Below are 17,166 nucleotides of genomic sequence, written 5' to 3'. Positions count from 1 at the left end.
GGTTTTAGGTAGCAGCCTGCTTGCTGATGGTTTTTAGGTAGAAGCCTGCTTGCTGATGGTTTTTAGGTAGCAGCCTGCTTGCTGATGGTTTTTAGGTAGCAGCCTGCTTGCTGATGGTTTTTAGGTAGAAGCCTGCTTGCTGATGGTTTTTAGGTAGCAGCCTGCTTGCTGATGATTTTTAGGTAGCAGCCTGCTTGCTGATGGTTTTTAGGTAGCAGCCTACTTGCTGATGGTTTTTAGGTAGCAGCCTGCTTGCTGATAGTTTTTAGGTAGCAGCCTGCTTGCTGATGGTTTTTAGGTAGCAGCCTGCTTGCTGATGGTTTTTAGGTAGCAGCCTGCTTGCTGATGGTTTTTAGGTAGCAGCCTGCTTGCTGATGGTTTTTAGGTAGAAGCCTGCTTGCTGATGGTTTTTAGGTAGCAGCCTGCTTGCTGATGGTTTTTAGGTAGCAGCCTGCTTGCTGATGGTTTTTAGGTAGCAGCATGCTTGCTGATGGTTTTTAGGTAGAAGCCTGCTTGCTGATGATTTTTAGGTAGCAGCCTGCTTGCTGATGGTTTTTAGGTAGCAGCCTGCTTGCTGATGATTTTTAGGTAGCAGCCTGCTTGCTGATGGTTTTTAGGTAGCAGCCTGCTTGCTGATGGTTTTTAGGTAGCAGCCTGCTTGCTGATGGTTTTTAGGTAGCAGCCTGCTTGCTGATGGTTTTTAGGTAGAAGCATGCTTGCTGATGGTTTTTAGGCAGCAGCCTGCTTGCTGATGGTTTTCAGGTAGCAGCCTGCTTGCTGATGGTTTTTAGGTAGCAGCCTGCTTGCTGATGGTTTTTACGTAGCAGCATGCTTGCTGATGGTTTTTAGGTAGCAGCCTGCTTGCTGATGGTTTTTAGGTAGCAGCCTGCTTGCTGATGGTTTTTAGGTAGCAGCCTGCTTGCTGATGGTTTTTAGGTAGAAGCCTGCTTGCTGATGGTTTTTAGGTAGCAGCCTGCTTGCTGATGGTTTTTAGGTAGCAGCCTGCTTGCTGATGGTTTTTAGGCAGCAGCCTGCTTGCTGATGGTTTTTAGGCAGCAGCCTGCTTGCTGATGGTTTTTAGGTAGCAGCCTGCTTGCTGATGGTTTTTAGGTAGCAGCCTGCTTGCTGATGGTTTTTAGGTAGCAGTCTGCAAAAACGCACTGAAAAATCGGTAGAAATTTCTCAAAAAATAGAATTATATATAAAGCCAAACGTTCACATTTTTTTTACATTTCACACTCCATGGATGAAGACTAGAGGCTCGCGCGGTGGATATATATTCTTAGACGTGCGCCTTTACATTTAGTTCAGAAGCGTTTTGGTTGGGTACAGGGGTAAACGTTTGGCATAAAACGCATGAGGGATCGTTGGCATCCTCATCTTATCACAGGCATATCTAAGCAAATAAAGTGGACAACAAAAAGCAAATGATACGTCTTACATAGGACTGCCAGGAAGGCAGAGTCGTGATGAACAAAGTATGCAGCCCTGAATCAGTAAAATAACAATTTCAGCTCTGCTACATCTACATATTTCCAATGCAATGGAGCTCAGTATATTGTTTGCCATGGAGAAGAGAAATTATCTCCCAAAGAGCTTAATGAATAACTCGGCTCTGCTACATCAGAATGATCAAGGGTTTCGCTTTGTTATCGATGTCTGCTTATTTTAACTTGTTAGGAAAACGATATAACAATGACAAATCCAACTCTGCTGCATCTAAGGTAGATGTGACCTTGTCATCTGCACAAGACCTCCACAGATCACACACCTGTGATTTTACATAGGACTGCATCCATGTAAAGTTAACTAGGGATCTTCAATAAAAACGCACAAACGTAGGAGATGGTGACAAACCCAGCTCCGCTACATCACTGACATTGTACAGCAGCATATGGGGCGAGCGCAGCACTCACCTGCCTCCTCTGATCAGGTTAGATGGGTTTGCCTGGTCCTTGCTCCGGAAGGAGGCGCATGGTTTGCTAGAACTGTTCCATAAGACGCCTGGAGGAGGTGTGCGGAGCGGAGCGGCGTGTGGTCGGGCAGAGCGCTGAGCGCGGACTACAAGCCTCGCTTCATAGTTTACTGACAGGACTTCCTGATGACGTCCTGGGCCAGGAATGATTCACACTCACGGCCCCACTACAGCTGGAAGAACTCGTTTTCTTGGCCTTTACATTCTTTGCCCCACACAAAAGATAAAGGAGCAAGATAGATACCTGGAGAATCAGGTCAGACGGGAGGAGGGATAAGCGGCGCCCCACCAGATCATCCCTGTCACCATCAGCTTCACATCTATCTATCATCTATCTATCTATCTATCATCTATCTATATATCTATTATCTATCTATCATCTATCAATCTATCTATCATCTATCTATCACCTATCTATCAATCTATCTATTTATCTATCTATCTATCAATCTATTATCTATCTATCCTTCTATCTATCTATCAATCTATTTATCTATCTATCTATTATCTATCTATCAATCTATCTATCATCTATCTATTATCTATCTATTATCTATCTATTATCTATCTATCTATCTATTATCTATCTATCATCTATCAATCTATCTATCATCTATCTATCATCTATCTATCTATCATCTATCTATTATCTATCTATCTATCTATTATCTATCTATCTATCTATTATCTATCTATCATCTATCTATTATCTATCTATCTATCTATCTATCTATTATCAATCTATTATCTATATATCTATCTATCTATTATCTATCTATCATCTATCTATCTATCATCTATCTATTATCTATCTATCATCTATCTATTTATCTATCTATTATCTATCTATCATCTATCTATCATCTATCTATATATCTATCTATTATCTATCTATCTATCTATCATCTATCTATTATCTATCTATCTATTATCAATCTATTATCTATCTATCATCTATCTATCATCTATCTATTATCTATCTATCATCTATCTATTATCTATCAACTATTATCTATCATCTATTATCTATCTATCATCTATCATCTATATATCTATCATTTATCATCTATCTATCATCTATCTATCATCTATCTATTCAGATCTGTTCAGAAGCGACCATACAAACAAGAGAGGGGTGTGTGTGTGTTTATATGTAAAATCATCCTTAAAACCCATCTTGAGGGAGGATATATGTGAATCTAATGAAAATGTAGAGTCCCTGTGGGCGGAGATACAGGGAGGGGGAAAAAATAATAAATTACTGATAGGGGTTTGTTATAAGACTCCAAAAATAATGGAAGCAGCGGAGAATATCCTCGTAAAGCAAATAGATGAAGCAGCGACTCAAGGAGAAGTCATTATTATGGGAGACTTCAACTACCCTGAAATACATTGGGGAACAGAAACCTGTAGTTCAAGCAAAGGTAATAGGTTTTTGACAACTATGAGACAATTACCTTTCACAACTGGTTCAGGACCCAACAAGAAGGGGGCCACTGCTAGACCTAATATTAACCAATAGGCCAGACCGCATATCAAATATACGAGTTGGGGGTCACTTGGGTAATAGTGATCACAAATTAATAAGTTTTCATGTATCCTTGAATAAGATGTGTAGTAGAGGGGTTACAAGGACACTAAACTTCAGGAAGGCAAATTTCCAACGGTTGAGAGATGATCTTAGTGCAATAAACTGGGACGATATCCTGAGACATAAAGCTACACAAAGCAAATGGGAGATATTTATTAACATCCTGAATAGGACCTGTGCATAATATATACCCTATGGGAATAAACATGGTAGAAATAGGAGGAAACCACTATGGCTAAATAGAGCTGTAAGGGGCGCAATAAGTGACAAAAAGAAAGCATTTAGAGAACTAAAGCAAGTAGGTAGTGATGAGGCATTAAATAAATACAGAAAATTAAATAAATTCTGTAAAAACCAAATCAAGGCAGCAAAGATTGAGATAGAGAGAATCATTGCCAGAGAAAGTAAAAATAACCCCAAAATATTCTTTAACTACATAAATAGTAAAAAACTAAAAAATGATAGTGTTGGCCCCCTTAAAAATAGTCTGGGTGAAATGGTGGATGAGGATAAAGCCAATATGCTAAATGATTTTTTTTCAACAGGTATTTACACAAGAAAATCGCATGACAGAAAGCATGATCAGTGATAACAAAAATTCTCCATTAAATGTCACTTGCTTAACCCAGCAGGAAGTACGGCGGCGTCTAAAAATCACTAAAGTTAACAAATCACCCGGCCCGGATTGGATATACCCGCGAGTACTGCAGGAATTAAGTAAAGTCATAGATAGACCATTATTTTCAATCTTTAAAGATTCCATGATAACAGAGTCTGTACCACACGACTGGCGTATAGCAAATGTGGTGCCAATATTCAAAAAGGAGACAAAAACTGAACTTGGAAATTATAGGCCAGTAAGCTTAACCTCTACTGTGGGTAAAATCCTGGAGGGGTTCCTAAGAGATGCTGTACTAGAGTATCTGAAGAAGAATAACCTCATGACCCAATATCAACATGGGTTTACAAGGGACCGTTCCTGTCAAACTAATCTGATCAGCTTTTATGAGGAGGCAAGTTCTGGACTGGACCAAGGAAATGCAGTGGATGTTGTGTATATGGACTTTTCAAAAGCTTTTGATACGGTTCCACACAAAAGGTTGATACATAAAATGAGAACAATGGGGATAGGGGAAAATATATGTATGTGGGTTAAGAATTGGCTCAGTGATAGGAAACAAAGGGTGGTTATTAATGGAAAACACTCAGACTGGGTCTCAGTTAACAGTGGGGTACCACAGGGGTCAGTATTGGGCCCCCTTCTTTTTAACATATTTATTAATGACCTTGTAGGGGGCATACAGAGTAATATTTCAATATTTGCAGATGACACTAAACTCTGCAGGGTAATCAATACAGAGGAGGACAATTTTATATTACAGGAGGATCTATGTAAACTAGAAGCTTGGACTGATAAATGGCAAATGAGCTTTAATGGGGATAAATGTAAGGTAATGCACTTGGGCAGAGGAAATAAAATGTATAATTATATGCTTAATTGTAAAACACTGGGCAAAACTCACTGAAAAAGAGCTGGGTGTATTGGTGGACGACAAGCTCACGTTTAGTGGCCAGTGTCAGGCAGCTGCTGAGAAGGCAAATAAAATAATGGGATGTGTAGCACCCTGAGGATTCGGCTGCTACAGGGGTATTGCACCTCAATCCAGAGGTGTGATATTCCACTCCCGGGTAAGGATGGAGTGTGGATCTGAGCTCGGTAGGCTGCATGCACTACATACATCCCATTTCCGAGGAACAGGCCGACGGTACTCCCACTTAGAAATGTGCAGGTACGACCGAGTCTGTTCCTGGCTGGAGTGGGAGGGGGGTGGAACATCCCAAGTAGTGTAGGGGCAGATAGGGGGAGCAGCCTGGGTAAAGATAGGAGCTCATTGGGTGCTGGTCGCCTGAGCTCACACATAGAGGGTGTATATAAGGTGGGCACCATCAAAGAACAGGGTCAGTCAGCCACAGTCAGTCAGTCTGTCAGCCTTTGCAGAGGAGTCACAGGAAGAGGAGCAGAGCAGATCCAGAGAGAGAGAGGAGAAAGAAGGAAAGACCCAGAGGGGGAAGCAGAAGAGAGGACTCTAAGACCCCAAATTCAAGCTACGGGTGAAGAGTCGGCATCAGGGTACCGGAACCCAAGCTGGTGGGGGCAAAAACACACCCCAGCCAGAGACCGGAGGCCGTGGGCAGCGTCTGCCACGGCCACCCACCACATCCACCACGAAGGCATACCACGTGGAGGGTCAGGGAACCCAAGGCCAAGGGTCACCCAACAGAAGGCCCGAGGGAGCTGGACCTGGGTGGATCAATAGTGGGGACGGCCAGAGAAAGGACAGAAGGAGAGCTCAGGGTCACGCTCCGGACTCGCTTGGGGGTTGGCTGGATCCAGGACCTGGTGGACGCAGCACGGCTCGGGTGGTCACTTGAAGCTGGAGTGACCGGAACATCAGCAGTGAGTAAATACCCTAAACTGCACAACCCGACTCTGTCTTCCTTTAACACCTATGCTGCACCACCACAACCCCCATCCTCTGCACCTGACCCCCTGAGGCTATACCCCACCCGTTGGGGGTTATACCATCACAAGCTGCACCTACACCATCAGCCTCAGCGGACCCTGCTGCAGCGGCGGCCATAGTGACCGCAACACAACGGGTGGCGTAGTCGACAATAAAGAACTTATAACATCTGTAGGACTGCCACATACAACTGAGTTTGACACCCTGGGCACGGACCGGGTCACAGCCACTCGGAAGACTACAACTCCCATCTGATCCGGCTCCGGATATTCCCCCTAAAGAATATGGCCCAGGGGGCGCGTCAACTTTGGCGTAGTCGGCAGGATTACGTGCCCGCAACACCCGGGTACTGCGTGCCTGAAGAAAAGAACGAGTTTACCTCAAAAAGAAGTCTCCTGCCGGTTCCGGAGGGTCCCCGCCATCGGACCCCATCACCAGTCGATTCCCGCCGGTTGTCCGCCATTAACAGCTTTTTCCCGCCATTTGCAGAGTTTCCCGCCACTGGGAGACGATTCCCGCCATTTCCAAAGGTTTCCCGCCTTGGAAGAGCGGACGCCATTATGGGCGTGCCAGAGGGTGGTAAGAGGCCGCCTCCCATCGTGGGCCAGGACCGAAAATGGCGCCAAAAGTGGAAACCGCCCCCACCAACAGAGACTGTGATGCTGGAGGTGTCTGTCAGCGTGAAAGAACAGCCCCTGGAGCTGACAGTCACCAAGTGGCCCCGGGACCGCCCTCGAAGGGGGAGGAGACGAAAGGAGAGAACAAAGATGGGTGCCGCCTGGAGCAGTCTAGAGCGAGCGCACCCGGAGGCAAGAAGCCTGGAGAAGAAGATCGGAGGAGCTTACCCGGAGATGGCGAGAAAGCAGAGCAGCACCGGCCCGTTGGCCAGGAGCCTGCTAGAAACAGAGGAGGGAGAGCAGAGCAGCACCGGCCCGCTGGCCAGGAGCCTGCTGGAAACAACAGAAGGAGAGCAGAGCAGCACCGACCCGCTGGTCAGGAGCCTGCTGGAAACAACGACCCCACTAGGACTAGTGGAGGTCCTAGCACAGCTCCCCCGAGACCGGGAGTGTGCACAGACCGCTCTGGAGGGCCTCGCAAGGAGGATGGCCCGGGTGCAGCGAGAGACGTTGGCGGAGTGGAGCCGTGAGATGGCCCAGCAGACCGAGACCTGTCAGCGGAGCACGCCACCCAAGACGAGGAGACCGACCGCAGGAGGACTGAAGGCCGGAGACGGCGCCGAGAAGGGAGCCGAACGAGTGGAGGCAGGTAAAGGGGACGTCTATACCCCAAACCGGGAAACCGCGTACCTGCCCCAGCTCCCCGTCGCAGAGCCCGAAGTCTATCCTGCCGTGCCCGTCGCTGCAACGTCACCGCCGCAGACTAGGCCTCAAACGGGAGCCGCGACCCCTGTGACGTCACCGCCGCAGACTAGGCCTCAAACGGGAGCCGCGACCCCTGTGACGTCACACGCCTCGACCCCGAGCGTGACCAAGCAGGAAGTACCACCAGCCTGGTCGCAAGGCCTAGTACCCCCGGGCGCCGCAATACCAACAGCGCCCCCTACCTCCGCGGAGCCACCGGCCTGGTCGCGGGGCCAAGTAGCCCAGGGCGCCGCCGTCCTTACGGTGCCCTTCACCTTCCAGATACCCCAGGCCTGGCCGCAAGGCCCGGGCAACCCGGGCACTAACACCACCGCGCCCATAAGACCTAAAGTGCCGCATCTGGGAGAGGACCTGTACGCCCAGCATACGTGCCCGGATGGGCAGCCATTTATATGGCCACCGGAGTTCCACCATCCCCGACTCCGGAGAGAGAGACCCCTGGACGAACCCCTGATCCCGGCTCCAAAGCCCATAAAGAGGATCTCGCCCCCGCTAGAGGAGGCACAGTTTGAGTGGGACCCCACCGGAGAAGATCTCATGGGGTTCACTCAGGAGACTCGGGCAGCCGCAGCGGAGCGTGCAGAGTGCTGCCGCCAGCAGCTCGAGGCCTTTGAGAGGGAGCGGAGAGAGAGGCGGGTCCGGGAACAACAAGCCCAAATAAAGAGCGCGGAGCAGAAGAGCCGGGCCAGGAGGAGTCCCCGTGCAGCTCATGGTCCCCCTTCCACCGGGACTGTGATCAAGTTTAATATGCAGCACGGATGGGGCTTCATCCGAGATCACCGCACCCCAGGTGACGTCTTCGTGACCAGAAGAGACGTTGAGTCCCACCTACCGGAGGGACACAGAGGTCGTGACCTTTATATAGGGGACGAGGTCACCTTCACCCGGCACAAGTGTGCCAAAGGACCCTACGCCCTCCATGTGCATCGTCTGACGGAGGAAGAGCTGCGGTGTGAGGAGGAAGAACAAGAGGACCCGGACGGGTCTGAAACTAGAGCCAAAGGTAACAATAAAGAAAGAGCAGGAGGACGCCGTCGTTAAGTACAGCGAAGCAGGAGCTGTATATAGTTGCCCGTCGGGGCCCCATAAACTGAAACTGAAACTGTTACTGTTGCTAAATATAGTCCCCGTTGGGACCAGCAAGTGTGAACTGTTACCCGTTTAATCCCTTAATCCCACTGACCGAGGACTGAGAGCGGTCATCCCTATTCCCATTACCTGGCCGAGGACTGAGAGCGGCCACTACCCCTGTATATAGTTGCGCGTCCTAAAGCGCCCCCTACCGGTTTTATAGGGAAAACCATTTTTCTAAGAGACTGTCGCACTTTACCCGGTCACAAGTTGCACAGTGACCGGAGGAGGAGCCAGAGGCGACGAGAATGTTTTATGCTGCTAATATATGATGTTTTATTATGTTTATGTTTATGCAAAAATTTGTATGTTTTTGTTGTTTTTATCTTACAGCCCGAGGACGTGCTGTGATTTACCAGGGGGGAATGTAGCACCCTGAGGATTCGGCTGCTACAGGGGTATTGCACCTCAATCCAGAGGTGTGATATTCCACTCCCGGGTAAGGATGGAGTGTGGATCTGAGCTCGGTAGGCTGCATGCACTACATACATCCCATTTCCGAGGAACAGGCCGACGGTACTCCCACTTAGAAATGTGCAGGTACGACCGAGTCTGTTCCTGGCTGGAGTGGGAGGGGGGTGGAACATCCCAAGTAGTGTAGGGGCAGATAGGGGGAGCAGCCTGGGTAAAGATAGGAGCTCATTGGGTGCTGGTCGCCTGAGCTCACACATAGAGGGTGTATATAAGGTGGGCACCATCAAAGAACAGGGTCAGTCAGCCACAGTCAGTCAGTCTGTCAGCCTTTGCAGAGGAGTCACAGGAAGAGGAGCAGAGCAGATCCAGAGAGAGAGAGGAGAAAGAAGGAAAGACCCAGAGGGGGAAGCAGAAGAGAGGACTCTAAGACCCCAAATTCAAGCTACGGGTGAAGAGTCGGCATCAGGGTACCGGAACCCAAGCTGGTGGGGGCAAAAACACACCCCAGCCAGAGACCGGAGGCCGTGGGCAGCGTCTGCCACGGCCACCCACCACATCCACCACGAAGGCATACCACGTGGAGGGTCAGGGAACCCAAGGCCAAGGGTCACCCAACAGAAGGCCCGAGGGAGCTGGACCTGGGTGGATCAATAGTGGGGACGGCCAGAGAAAGGACAGAAGGAGAGCTCAAGGTCACGCTCCGGACTCGCTTGGGGGTTGGCTGGATCCAGGACCTGGTGGACGCAGCACGGCTCGGGTGGTCACTTGAAGCTGGAGTGACCGGAACATCAGCAGTGAGTAAATACCCTAAACTGCACAACCCGACTCTGTCTTCCTTTAACACCTATGCTGCACCACCACAACCCCCATCCTCTGCACCTGACCCCCTGAGGCTATACCCCACCCGTTGGGGGTTATACCATCACAAGCTGCACCTACACCATCAGCCTCAGCGGACCCTGCTGCAGCGGCGGCCATAGTGACCGCAACACAACGGGTGGCGTAGTCGACAATAAAGAACTTATAACATCTGTAGGACTGCCACATACAACTGAGTTTGACACCCTGGGCACGGACCGGGTCACAGCCACTCGGAAGACTACAACTCCCATCTGATCCGGCTCCGGATATTCCCCCTAAAGAATATGGCCCAGGGGGCGCGTCAGATGCATTAAAAGAGGCATAGATGCTCATGAGGAGAACATAATTTTACCTCTATTCAAGTCACTAGTGCGACCACACTTAGAATACTGTGTACAGTTCTGGTCTCCGGTGTATAAGAAAGACATAGCTGAACTAGAGAGGGTGCAGAGAAGAGCGACCAAGGTTATTAGAGGACTGGGGGGTCTGCAATACCAAGACAGGTTATTACACTTGGGGTTATTTACTGTGGAAAAATGAAGGCTTAGGGGTGATCTTATTACTATGTACAAGTATATGAGGGGACAGTACAAAGACCTTTCTACTGATCTTTTTACTCTGAGGCCTGAGACGGGGACAAGGGGGCATCTTCTACGTCTGGAGGAAAGAAGGTTTAATCATAATCACAGACGGGGATTCTTTACTGTAAGAGCAGTGAGACTATGGAACTCTCTGCCGCATGATGTTGTAATGAGTGATTCACTGTTAAAATTTAAGAAGGGCCTGGATGTCTTTCTTGAAAAGTATAATATTACAGGTTATATATGACGCGCCCCTGGGCCTGTGTCGCGCTGCGTTGCGCACGCGGGAGCTTACCCGGAGCCGGATCTGTTTAGGGTTGTAGTCTCGTGGCGGTGACCCGGTCCGTGCCCAGGGAGTCAAACTGGACGGCAGTCTGTTAGCGGTAGAAAATGGTTGATGACTACGCCACCCGTTGAATGCAGCCAGGGGGCTGCTGCTGCAGGGCAGACCGCTGAGGCCGGTGGAAGGATGGTGCAGCGTGATAGTATAACCCCCAACGGGAGGGGTATGGCCTCAGGGCAGCCGACGTGGATGATGGGGGTAGCAGGAACCACTCAGAGACGGTATGGTAGCGTTCAGGGTCTTTACTGGTAACAACGATAGACCCTCCCGGAGTACTTGCTAGCGAACGGGGCCTGGTCAGTCCTTGAGCAGATGGAATCTCCCCTGGCCAGGCGTAGTTGTAGGCCTCCCAAGCTGACTGTACTCTTCTGGCTACCTTGCTAGAAGCTGATGTAAGTAGCCCACGTCCCTGAGTGTACCGTGTGGTGCTCACCCGTATGGCCGGTGACTCGGGGCCTTCTAATGGCTTCCGCTCCACGATGGCGGTGCTGGTCCCACGCGTGTGACCGGGCCTTCGGGCTTCTGGGCCAGGGGACCTGAAATCCCCTGCCTGACGGATTCTGCTGCTGGGTAGAAGTTAGTCCCCACAGCCTCGGACTCCGGGTCCGGTAAAGAATCTTCTTAGTCAGGGCGAGCTCTTTAGCTGCCAGCCCCTGACTCCTTGTGACTCTGCTGCTTCCTATGCTGCTCTTGTCTCTACTCTTCCTGGACTCACTAACCCTGCCTCAGCCCCGGGTTTATACAGGGGAAGTTCTTCCCCTCCCAAGGCTGGGCAGGAGGTGTGGCATGCACAGGATCCCTGACCAAAGGACCTCCCACCTGCTCTCAGACGTAATATCTCTATCACTGTGACAACCAGACCCCTGGGGTGTCACACTCCCCCCTAGTGAAATTTAGTACTCCGGGACTAAACACTTTTTAGAAAAATATAACAAGGTATATCAAAGAACAATAAAATACAATAAGGAAACACAATAAGATGGTCACGGATGTCCGCAACCGGGTGCAGTCTTTGAAGAAAAGCAAAGGTGTCCATTTCACCAACACAGGGAGACGTAACCAGGTAGGGGTCTGTCCTACCCCGAGTCCTTAACAGTCTCTAGTCCATCCTGGGTTACGCTCCAACTATATACAAAGGATTCCCGGTAAATCCACCAAGGTTTCCTAAAAATAACTAGAAACACAAAATTATACACAAGCAACAATAAACAGGTAAACATTGTAAAACAACTTAAACATTTAGATCCTCCAACGTGCGGGTAACTGGCCTCTAGTGGCCCTAGTGGACCTACGGAGCTGACTGTCTGGCCCTGAACTACAGGGTGTAGGAGCTGTCAAGGGTAAACTGGGCAGCTGTCTACCGGCTCTTTGTCTCACTAGGGGTACGGCAGGCTCACTATAAGCAGAGGGTGGATTCTCCTGTTCCGCTTGGGTGGAGTCTTCTGCCTCCTGGACCGGCTGCTCTTCCAGCTCTACCCGTTGCTCCGTAGGTTCTTGGGATGATGGTTGGAGGAAGGTGAGTACGGGTACCACAACTGCACCATTGACTTGAGTCCAAGACCGAGGGAAGTCCCCGAGCACGGTACTAACCATATCTTCCCTTTCTTCCACGGGTCGATGGTCTTCCTGTTCCTCCTCAGGGTTCCTCAGTTGTTCGGGGCACTTCTTCAGGTGGTCCCGGGATACAATGGCTGTGGTTTCCCCTCCGTCTTTACTGATGGTACAGACCTTCGGGTTCTCGTGGCTTGAGGGCAGTACGGTGTACGGGTCCTTCTCCCACTGGTCGTCCAACTTGTGGAGCCGTCTCTTCCTCTTCAAGACCTGCTCTCCGGGTACCAGGGGAACAGCGGGAGCATACTGGTTGTAAGTCTTCTCTTGTCTTTCCCTAGCCTGACAGAGACTTCGCTCCACGCTCTCCTGTACTTTCCGGTACTGCTGCTGCCTCTCTGTGTCCCAGTCTGTTTCTGGTGAAGTGTCCTCGGGCGTCAGGACTCCCATTTCCAGGTCAACAGGTAACTTACCAGGTCTTGCCCTCATTAGGTAAGCCGGGGTACAGTTGGTGGAACCTACCGGGATGTGGTTGTATAGGTCCACCAGATCGGGCAACTTCTCAGGCCACAGACTGCGTTCTTCCAGGGGCAACGTTTTTAGAAGATCCATTACCACCTGGTTCATTTTCTCACAAAGTCCATTAGTTTGCGGACGGTAGGGTGTCGTCCTTATCTTCCGGCAGCCATACAGATTGCAGAATTCCTGGAAGACCTCCGCTTCAAAGGCAGGTCCCTGGTCCGTCAGCACTTGGTCCGGGTACCCGTGTGGACGGCAAAAGTGCTGCTGGAAGGCTCTAGCTGCTGTTCGAGCCGTTAAGTCCTTGACGGGGACGACAACCAGAAACCGGGAGTAATGATCCACGATGGTTAACGCGTAGACGTAGCCACTTCTGCTGGGGGTCAGTTTTACATGATCCAAGGCTACCAGTTCCAACGGTTGTCGGGTGACGATGGACTGCAGGGGAGTCTTCTGGCTGGCCCGGTCCTTCCTTCTCAGATTGCACGGGCCACAGTCTCTGCACCACTTCTCGATGGTTCCCCTCATGCCTACCCAGTGGAACCGCTCGCGCAGCAGGAACTCCAGCTTTTTCCACCCGAAGTGTCCAGCTCCGTCGTGGTATGCCTCCATCACCATGGCTGCGTCTCTTCGTGGCACCACTACTTGCCAGAGTAGTTCATGCGTCCTGGAGTTAACCATTCTGCGGCACAACTTCCCCTTGTAAAGGAACAGTCGACTCTTCTCTGCCCATAGTTGTTTGGCTTCCTCTGGAGCGTCTGATTCCAGGCTAGCCTCCGGGCGAGTCAGCATCTCCTTCACCAGTCGGACGGCAGGGTCGCTGTCTTGCGTTTCCGCCCAGTTGTAGTGAGGTAAGGGGTTCAACGTAGCAGCCTGCTTACTCCTTACCCGGTGGGAATACTGGATAGTCCCATGACGGTGGAACGCAGGGAGTTCAACTTCTTCCAGTCCCTCCGGATCTTCTCCTCCGTCCGGCAGGTTGGGCATCCTGGACAGGGCGTCCGCGTTGGTATTGGAGCGCCCTGCCCGGTATTTAATTGTGAACTCGTAGTTGGACAGACGGGCCATCCACCTCTGCTCCAGGGCACCGAGTCTTGCCGTGTCCAGGTGTGTCAGCGGGTTGTTATCCGTGTATACGGTGAACCGGGAAGAAGCGAGGTAATGCTTAAAGCGCTCGGTGACTGCCCATACCACGGCCAGGAACTCTAGCTTAAATGAGCTATAATTCTCGGGATTCCTTTCGGTGGGTCGCAGTTTTCGGCTGGCATAGGCGATTACTCGCTCTTTCCCCTGCTGAATCTGGGACAGTACGGCTCCTAGCCCGACGTTACTGGCGTCGGTGTAGAGGATGAAGGGCTGGCTATAGTCCGGATACGCCAAGATTTCATCCCCCGTGAGGGCCATCTTCAGCTGGCGGAAGGACTCTTCCTCTAGCTCTTCCCATTTGAAGGGCGGCTTCTGGTTCTTGGCCTTCCGGGACTGGCCTATCAGGAGGTCCTGCATAGGCGCCGCCTTTTTGGTGAAACCGGGAATAAACCTTCGGTAGTAGCCTACCAACCCTAGGAACTGCCGCACTTCTTTTACGCTGGAAGGGCTTGGCCATCCTTTGATTGCGGTGATCTTATCGGGGTCGGGAGCCACTCCGTCAGCGCTCACCACGTGTCCCAGGTATTGCACCTTTGGTTTCAGGAGGTGACACTTGGAGGGTTTCACCTTTAGGCCGTAACTCGCCAGAGCTTCGAACACCTCCGCCAGGTGTTTCAGGTGGTCCTCATAAATTTTGGAGTATACGATGACATCGTCCAGGTACAACAGGACCGTCTCGAAGTTTCTGTGGCCCAGACAGCACTCCATTAATCGTTGGAAGGTTCCTGGGGCGTTGCAGAGTCCGAACGGCATGCAGGTGAACTCGCTAAGTCCCATTGGGGTGGTGAATGCGGTCTTCTCCCGGTCCGCCTCTGCTACAGGAACCTGCCAGTACCCGCTAGTGAGATCCAAGGTAGAGAAGAAGTTAGCAGATCTTAAAGCAGCCAATGACTCCTCTATCCTTGGTAAGGGGTACGCATCCTTGTGTGTGATACGGTTGATTTTCCGGTAATCTACACACATCCTCATGGTGTTGTCTTTCTTTTTGACTAAAACTAGTGGGGCTGCCCAGGGGCTACAGCTATCCCAGATTACCCCAGCCTCCTTCATGTCTCTAAGCATCCCCTTGGCGTGTTGGTAATGTGCAGGGGGTACGGGTCGATACCTCTCTTTTATGGGAGGATGATCTCCCGTGGGGATGCGGTGTTCTACCCCCTTGACTCGCCCGAAGTCTAACGGGTGTTTACTAAACACTCTCTCATACTCTTGAACCACCCGATAGACTCCTTGTTTCTGGTGTGAGGGAGTGGAGTCAGTACCCAGATGTAGTTGCTGACACCAGTCCTCCATGTCTTTCTTAGAGCCGTTACCTTCCTCCGGGTGAGATGGAGGCAAGGGTTCCACAGATTGTATAGAATTTTGATTAGTGGTATATAATTTGGCTAGCGTGGCATACCGGGGCAGGTACACTTCCCTCTCCCCGATATTTATTATGCGAACGGGCACCCTCCCATGGCGTACATTGACCACCCCCCGTGCTGTCAAAATGGTGGGCCTACTGTCTGAGTAAACTGGTTCTACCATTGCCTGGTAATCTCTACCTCTCAGACCAATAGCTGCCCGGCACCAAATCATCATTTCACTTTTTGGGGGCATGGCAATAGGAAAAGGGTCACACATTCTTACGCTACCAATCTCACCGCCGGAGAGTTCCACTTGTTGCCGTTGCATCAGTGCCCGGATCTCTTTCTGGAGCACCCGCTGCTCGCCGGAGCTGGCATTCTTGGCAACCTGCTGTAAAAGGAAAATCACCTCTGCAAGACAATTTTCAATTACATTAGTTCCTAGAGTTATTTTTGGGTGACTCTCATGTTTGTCAATATCTACAATGATCAGTCCCTGTGCGGCCAGTTCGACTCTACCAATTTTGATGGTCACCTCTTTAAATCCGATCTGTGGCACGGGCTGACCATTGCTGGCGATGATACTCAAGTCGTCGTCAGGGTAGCGGGTAATATCCGAGTCATTCCAGTACTGCTTGAAGAGCACGTACGGGATGGTGGTGACCTGTGACCCGGTGTCCAGTAGGGCACTCATGGGAATGCCATCCAGTACCACAGGCAAGACTGGACGTCCTCCCACATATCTGTCGCGCCAGTTCGATGGGCCTGGTGATCTTTTTCCTGGGGGTTGGCCCTCTACCCCAGGTTGTGCCCGTTTAAAGAACAGTACCTTTCCATATGTCCGGGTTGATTGCAGCGGCGGCAGATGGGTCGTCCGTCCTCGCTGTATCGGTCACTGGGTCTTCCTCTGGCCGGTGGGGTCCTCCTTGGTCGACGCCACGGGATGTCCTCCGGTCCGGATGCCAGCTGGATCTTCCCTGGAGTGGAAACCTGTAAAGACTGCACAGTTCGGGTTAGCGCAGCAACGCTTTTAGCTAGCTCTTGGACCTGATGGTGTAGGTCTGGAGCCGGGTCATTGTCCAAAGCCTGCGCATCAGCTCCCACAGGCCCTGCTGACAAGGGCGCCGCCTCCTGGTAGTAAGTGGTAGTGGGGCGTCTGTGGGTCACAACGCCACCTGGTGCCGGTTCTCGGAGCACCCGGATGGCTCTGTCCTTGAACTGTGCAAATTCTAGATGAGGGTCCTGTAAGGCCATTGCCCGCAACTGGGTGCGGTGGGCATTGCAATATAAACCCTCTATAAATTGTTCGGTCAACAGCCTGTCCTCGTTTCCCACTCCATTAGGGTCGGTCTGCTTAATGGCCCTCAGGGCCTCTTGTAGGTTGAGTGCATAGTCCCTTATACTCTCATGCGCTCGCTGCTTGCACCCGTAGAATCTAAGTTTAATCTCGGCTGAGGTGCGGGTATCAAAAGTGTCCTTCAGCCGGGTTAGTATCCCTGCGACAGTCTTCCTCCCAGGTGGCCAGGATTTTACTTCCCTTTTGGCTGCCCCAGTTAGTTGGGCCACCAGGATGCTCACTTTTTGCTCTTCTGTGAGGGGGTACACCTGGAAGAGGCTATCCAGCTTTTCTCTAAAGTCATGCAGGGTATGTGACTCCCCTGAGTACTGGGGTAGCCAAGCTGCTCCCGGGATATAGGGCATGGTGAAGGGCATAACTGCAACAGCGGTAGCGCTGGCGGGGGTTGAGGCAGTGGAGCTCTCCTCCGTATCAGACATCTTCCTCCCCCCTAGTGGACCGTGGCCTACC

At 50.8% G+C, this 17,166-nt stretch overlaps 1 protein-coding gene across 3 annotated transcripts in view; it reads right to left on the bottom strand.

The window, feature by feature from the left end:
* The window catches only part of ADGRF5 (adhesion G protein-coupled receptor F5), a 227,988-nt gene that overhangs the window by 97,411 nt on the left and 113,411 nt on the right, over positions 1-17,166 (bottom strand). The window contains exon 1 of one of the 3 annotated variants that reach the window (XM_073674107.1): positions 1,917-2,116. The exons of the other annotated variants lie outside the window; for them this stretch is intronic. The gene's annotated coding sequence lies outside the window, so the exon portion shown is untranslated. Of the gene's footprint in view, positions 1-1,916; positions 2,117-17,166 lie in introns of those variants that run through there. 3 annotated transcript variants of the gene reach the window in all.

The sequence above is a fragment of the Phyllobates terribilis genome, unplaced genomic scaffold, assembly GCF_046119375.1.
Source record: "Phyllobates terribilis strain yellow unplaced genomic scaffold, ASM4611937v1 Scaffold_3__8_contigs__length_932513732, whole genome shotgun sequence".
In the NCBI taxonomy this organism is placed as follows: Eukaryota; Metazoa; Chordata; class Amphibia; order Anura; family Dendrobatidae; genus Phyllobates; species Phyllobates terribilis.
This window is presented reverse-complemented; position numbering and strand designations above follow the sequence as displayed.